At 21.0% G+C, this 6,866-nt stretch overlaps 1 non-coding gene across 1 annotated transcript; it reads left to right on the plus strand.

The window, feature by feature from the left end:
- Positions 1-5,347: 5,347 nt before the first annotated feature.
- On the plus strand, positions 5,348-5,428 carry TRNAL-AAG (transfer RNA leucine (anticodon AAG)). Its single transcript has one exon. It is a non-coding gene; the product is annotated as a tRNA-Leu (tRNA).
- Positions 5,429-6,866: the final 1,438 nt, after the last annotated feature.

Here is a 6,866-nt window from a genome sequence, read left to right on the forward strand (position 1 = left end):
GAAAAGGGCCGATCCGATTCGACCGGTCCGATCCGGTCTGGTTCGATTCGGCCGGTTTGATTCAGGATACAAAATTTTGAATTTTTACTCTGCCTCGGGACCGAAAACGAGGTCCAAAAATTCCAAAAAAAATTCCATAAAACTCAGAAAAATACGTAGACTCCAAATATATTTTTAGTTTTGCCACGTGGTCTTTAAATTAATTTTTTAAAAATCATCAAAGTTTATATTTTCGGGAAATCGAACCCGATTTTAAAAATCCGAAAAAATCTCAAAAAAATTCCTAAAATTCAAATAAAATTAAAATACCAAAAATACTCATAAATAATAAAATTTTGGGGTGTTACAAAAAGTAAAATATCTCCAATATTAATGAAGAAGTCTGATATTGAATTAATTAATAGATATAGCTGATAATAAATAAATAAGTATAAAAATATTAAATTTATATTCTATTTATTTAATGGAAAATTTTTTCTGAAGAATATTTTTTATATTTTTTTTATTGTTTGAGGTACTAAAAAAATTATTCAAATGAAAATATTTTTTTTATTGAAGGAAAAATTAGGTCATTTTTTTTAAAATGCCTTATTATTTTAAAAAAGGAGAGTATTTTTTATTTTAATACTTTGATAATCTTATTAAAAAATCAAAACACTTATATATATATATATATGTGAAATAAATATATATAATTAATTTAACATTACAATCAAATAATAAAAAATATTTTTCATAAAAAATATTATTTTAGAAAATATAAGTTATTTTCTTTAAATTAATAAAAATATTATATTATTTTTTATATATGTTTTAATAATATATTCTTTAACCATAACTCTTTGAAGACTAGAGGGGTCATGGCCCCTAAAAGATTAAAAGTTTTCTTTTGTTTATATATAAAAATTAAAAGATGATATCCATATATGAAAATTTCACTTACTTCTGAATTTTAAAGTATATGTTTTTAATAAAATATTATCTTATAAATTATAAATTTTACGTTTTTTCAAAAAAATTTACTTATATAAGTTATTTTTTTTAAGGAAATAAACCTCATGATATTCATATTTTTAATAATTAATTAATAAGTATTTATCTCAAAAAATCTCATTATAATTATTTTAATTATCAAATTATATGTACACCAATAAATTCTTTATGTCTTTTAATTTTAATTGTAATTTACATAAAATTGCTATGTGAGAGATTATGAATAGAAATACACTAAAAAAACATAATTCTTTTTTTAAATTATTAATGGTTAGAGTTAACTCTCTCAAAATAAACCTCTTAACTCTCTTTAACTCTTCCACTGTATTTAACTAAAAGATATATATATATATATATATATATATATATATATATATATATATATATATATATATATATATATATATATATATATATATATATAAATTAAAAAATATATTAATTATAGGAATAACATGTGATTTATATAATAAAGATTATAAAATAATGTAATGCATTTATGATTAAAATTATTTTAAAAAATTAAAAAATACAAAACTATATATATAATTTTATTAAAATTATAAAATATATTTAAAAACATAAAAAATATAAAATTTAATTTTCACTTTGGTTTTAACTCAATATGGTTTAATATAATTCAAGTTTGATTTTTTAGAAATAACCAAAACTAAATTAATAGTAGTGTTCGATTCAATTCGATTCGATTCTTACAGTAATTATTTTTTAATTTCGATGAAGTATAAATATTAATTCGATTCAAATCCTTAAAAATTATGTACAATTTTTTAATGAGGTACGCAAGAACACATCTCAAGATTATTTTAATTTCTTATGTTTTCTCATAAATTTATTCTATTATATATATTTAAAAAAAAATTAAAATTAACTCTAAGAATTAAAAAGTCGAAAATAATTCTGTATTATTGAGTCAATACTCATTAATCAATAAATAAATAAATATTTTGTTTAATCAAAAGGGTCATTATCCTAAAGGGGCAGCTGACAGTAAAATCAACTATTGATTTTCTGTCAGCTTCATGTGATATTTATTCCAATTTTTATCCAAAAAAGTTTGACAAAGTGCATAAATAATACACATATTCCTTTCACCGACAATATACAAAGTGACCAAAAACATCCTTGGATGCTACAAATAGATTCCCTTAGGGGCCTGTTGAAATCTTGAATCATAGATATAGGTTTTTAAATTTAAATTTATTTTAAATTTGATTATATATTATTTAAATTATCTTATTATAAAATATAATCGATTATTATTATTAGTAGAATTAATTCTAAAACTTTTATATTTTCTCTTAATTTTAAATTAAAATTAGATTTAAATCAATGATTCAATTTAATGGTCTAATTCTGATTTAAATAATATTTGTTTAGAAAAGATAGACGTGATGGATATAGGAATGCACTACTTAAATCGAACTAAATTAAATTGTTCAAAAGTAAAACCAAAGTTATAATTAAAAGGGATGCCAGAATCTCAATTGAAATCAAAATCTCTATGAAATTAGACCAAAACCGGTCATGAACCATATTAAATTAAAATTGATTGAAATTAACTAAAACCAATCTGATTGTGATTTACCTTTTTTTTCATTCTAAATAATTATTTCAGACTTTAAATCTGTCCAACTGATATTGTGGCCAGTTCTAATTATAAAGTACTTATTTTACATTAAGGTTTTAAGATAAAAAATACTATTTCAGATATTATTGAAAAAAGTAGTTTGGAAAAAAAATTTATTTTAATGTTCTAATAATTAAAATTTAGTAAATTTAATTTTAAATTATTTTTTAATACTTTCTAATTAATATATTTAAAAAAAAAATTTTTAACAGTAGTTCTAATAGTAATGTCAAATAGATCTAAAATTTATGTTAGTATTGTAATATATATAAACTACATATCTCACACCATAATATAGCTAATTTCCAAAGGTAATAGAGATGAACATCAAATGTCACATAATAATTAATAATATATGTTGTTCTTCAAGTTCAAATGAGTTGGAATTGAAAAGTGTATGTGAATTATAATTGTCATTTTCCTTATGGCTTGATGTCAATTTTTGGGTTGTTGGCAATGATTTTTCAAAGATTGAGCTTTGCCAAGAGGAGAAAAAATGTGACCAAAGACAGTGTTATCCAAAACAATAATAATAGTAATTGAATATCAAAATTAAACCCCAAAAGAAATTTTGATTATTTGATTTCATATTTATCTTTTTGGCCATTTGGAGTCCTCCATTTGTCTTTCTCTATTTTGTTTTGGCATTTTTTATGAGGTGGGAAACATCCATGGATTTTCCCTAAATATCAATCATGGTGCATATCACTGCCTCCAATCCATCTACCTAGTGTGAATGTGCTAGCTCCCTCTTTATGCACTTTTCTCTATCTCATATATATATATATATATAATTCTTATTTAAATTCATCTATTATGAATTTAAATCTATTATAAATTTAAAATGAAATTCATATATTTAATAGATATATCATATATCTTATATATTAAATCTTTAATAAAAAAGAACCACATGTGCTCACGTGTGCACGCGCATATATATATATATATATATATATATAAAGTGAAAGTCCATTGCATAAAAACTCAAATAGCAAATATAGGTCCACCTAAAAAAATTAACCTAAACCCATAAATATAAGATTATTTTATTTAATAATTATATTTTATATAATAAATAAAAATATTTAAATATAAATTTAAAATAATAAACTATTTTATTAATCAAATAAATTTTAAAAAATATATTATAATTTATTATTAACTTTTTTAATTTATAATGGTGATAGATATTAAAGTTTTAATATTTTTCACACACAATTTAAAGAATTTAATATAATTGCGAATTCACATAAAAATTTAATATTTTTTATTTAATTAGTCTAAAAAAAATTATATATCACATTAACTACCATGACAGTAATAACATATAAAAAATAATATTTAAAAAAAAATAAACTAAAATAAAAAAAAAATAAATTTAAAGCCTCGCAGAAATACACATGTGCCAAATAGGTAATCATTGGATTTAAGTTTGGCTTGGATTTGATTACATCTCATCACTGGGCGGGTGAGGGTGAGCCTAAAAGGCTTTGTCCAGGCCTTCTAGATTAATACAAAATAAATAATTTTTTTTAAAATAAAAAAATAATAAATACATAATATTTATATATAAATAATATTTTTATATATAAAATTAAATTTTCATGCTCAGGCCAGTGACGAATGTACATAGAAAAAAAAGAAATCAATTGATTTTTTTAAATGCTCTTTTATATTTATATATTTTGACTCCTCATAAATTTAATTATTAAATTTTTTTAATAAAATTTAAAATCATTTGAGATAAAATAAATATGTATTCAAAAGTTTATTTACTCTTAAAATTTTATTATAATTTTCAATAATTACTTATATATTTTTTTATTATTTACTTTTTAAATATTGTCTCCGAAAAAAAAAATTATAGTTCCCGTCCATCCTTGCTGATTGGTGGGTTAATGACTCAAGCCAAAAAAATTAATTATATATTATTTAGATATTACACATTGAAATAATAAAATAAATTTAATTAATTAGATTTTATACGAAAATATTAATAATATTCAAATTATAAATATTTTATTCTAAAAATTTATTATTAATATATAAAATAAAAATATTTATAAACAAATAACTATTTTCTTAACATTTACGAAATATTAGTTATATGTTGTAAATAAAAAAAAAAGTCATTTTATAAAATTTCTTGTATTAATATAAATAAAAAATAATATCTAAATAAAATCTTATTTATTGATTAAATATAAACTTAATTTTTTAAAAATTTCAATTTAAAAAATTAAATTGACCGATAGGGTCATTTTTTTTACTTATTATTTATCCATTCTTTATTCAGTTAAATGAGAAAATTAATCTAATTTTACATTCAGGTCAATAATTCACCAAGTCAACTCATTAGATCAGTCCTAATTTTATATCAGTATATATTCAAAATACAATATAATTATAATAATAGGTAGAACTCTACTCAACCACAAAATCTATAAATGTCTAACGATATCATAATTAGGAGCTCGACTTATATATATATATATATATATATATTAAATATTTAAGGGTGGCATTGTATTTGTATAAAATAATTAATGAAAAAAATAATTAAAATATTCAATTAGAAAAATATTAAAATGTTTATAAATACATTTTAAATTAAAATAATAATAAAATAAAAATATATAACTGTATTCTGAATTTTTTTAAAAAAATAGTCCATTTGAAGTAATTATTGAAATTGATCAACATGTTGAGATGGCCGAGTTGGTCTAAGGCGCCAGATTAAGGTTCTGGTCCGAAAGGGCGTGGGTTCAAATCCCACTCTCAACATTTATTTTTTTATACTTTTTATTTGTGGGCTCGATACTAATTATATACTCTCAACATTTCTTGTTTTATACTCTTTATTTGTGGGCTCGATACAAATTATTTATAATTATATACTCTCAAATTTTATTTTTTTATACTTTTTATTTGTGGGCTTGATACAAATTATTTATAATTATGACTAATCGCTAAAATATTAATAATTTAATTGATACTAATTCTCAATTTCGAAATGGTTAATTATTAAATTTCAAGTGTTAAATGATATTTAAAAAATTGATAACTATTTACAATTATTTTTTTCTATAAAAATAGAAAAATATTTCATTTGTTAGAAATATAGTATAAAATATAATCATAAATCAATATATTATGTTTTTATATAAATGAAAATAACAACTCATACAAAAATAATATAAAAAATTTGAAAAATTTAATAGTATTGACAAAGTATGTAGATTGACCAATAAATAGATTGTGCGCTCTACTCTTTGAATCCATGGTCTCTTACAAGTCCATCAGATGATCTCAAAGTCTAGATCTCTTATTAAATGAATGATCTGCATCTTATAGAGTGCTTTTCTTCAAAAAAAAAAAAAATCTCTACAATAAAACACATAAAGACTTTATTGAAGTGGTGAAAAAAATTACAAAAAATCAATAAGGACAAATATGAGGATTTGTTCACTCAAAATCTATCAATAATAATAAATCAAAGAGATATGGTCAAAATTTGTTTTAAATAGACACAGATCTAAGAATTATTGTAAAAAAAATCCAACAAAAAAGAAAGAAAAGGAGTTGCCAACGGTGAAAACACTTACCAGTGGCCACCTAAAGGGATAAATTTCAATAACTAAGAATTATTGTAAAAAAAAACCAACAAAAAAGAAAGAAAAGGAGTTGCCAATGGTGAAAACACTTACCAGTGGCCACCTAAAGGGATAAATTTTAATAATTGTCTCTGAACTTATATAGTTGTAATACTACAGTCCTTTAATTTTAAAATGTAACATAAAACCCCATAAACTTTTAAATTTTACACAATAAAATCTCTCTGACTTTTAATTACTGATTTTTTAGTTAGAAACTGATATGAATAGCTCATGCATGGCGCTTAGTCAACATCTCTCTCTCTTCTCTTATGAAAAGTGTAAAATTATTCTCTTTATACATAAAAAAATTATTATGTCTATAAAGAGAAGAATGATTCAATTTACATATGGCTTGAGAGAGAAAAGAGAAATACTGACTAAGATCCATGTTGGAACTGTTTAAGTCAGCGTCTAACTGAAAAACTGTTAATCGGAGATTAGAGGGATTTTACTGTGTAAAATTTGAAAGTAAATGGGATTTTATGTTACATTTTTAAGTTGAGAGACTGTAATGTTAAAACTAAATAAGTTCAGGGACAGTTGTTAAAATTTATCCCCACCTAAAG

The sequence above is a fragment of the Hevea brasiliensis genome, chromosome 14 (genome assembly GCF_030052815.1).
Source record: "Hevea brasiliensis isolate MT/VB/25A 57/8 chromosome 14, ASM3005281v1, whole genome shotgun sequence".
NCBI lineage: Eukaryota > Viridiplantae > Streptophyta > Magnoliopsida > Malpighiales > Euphorbiaceae > Hevea > Hevea brasiliensis.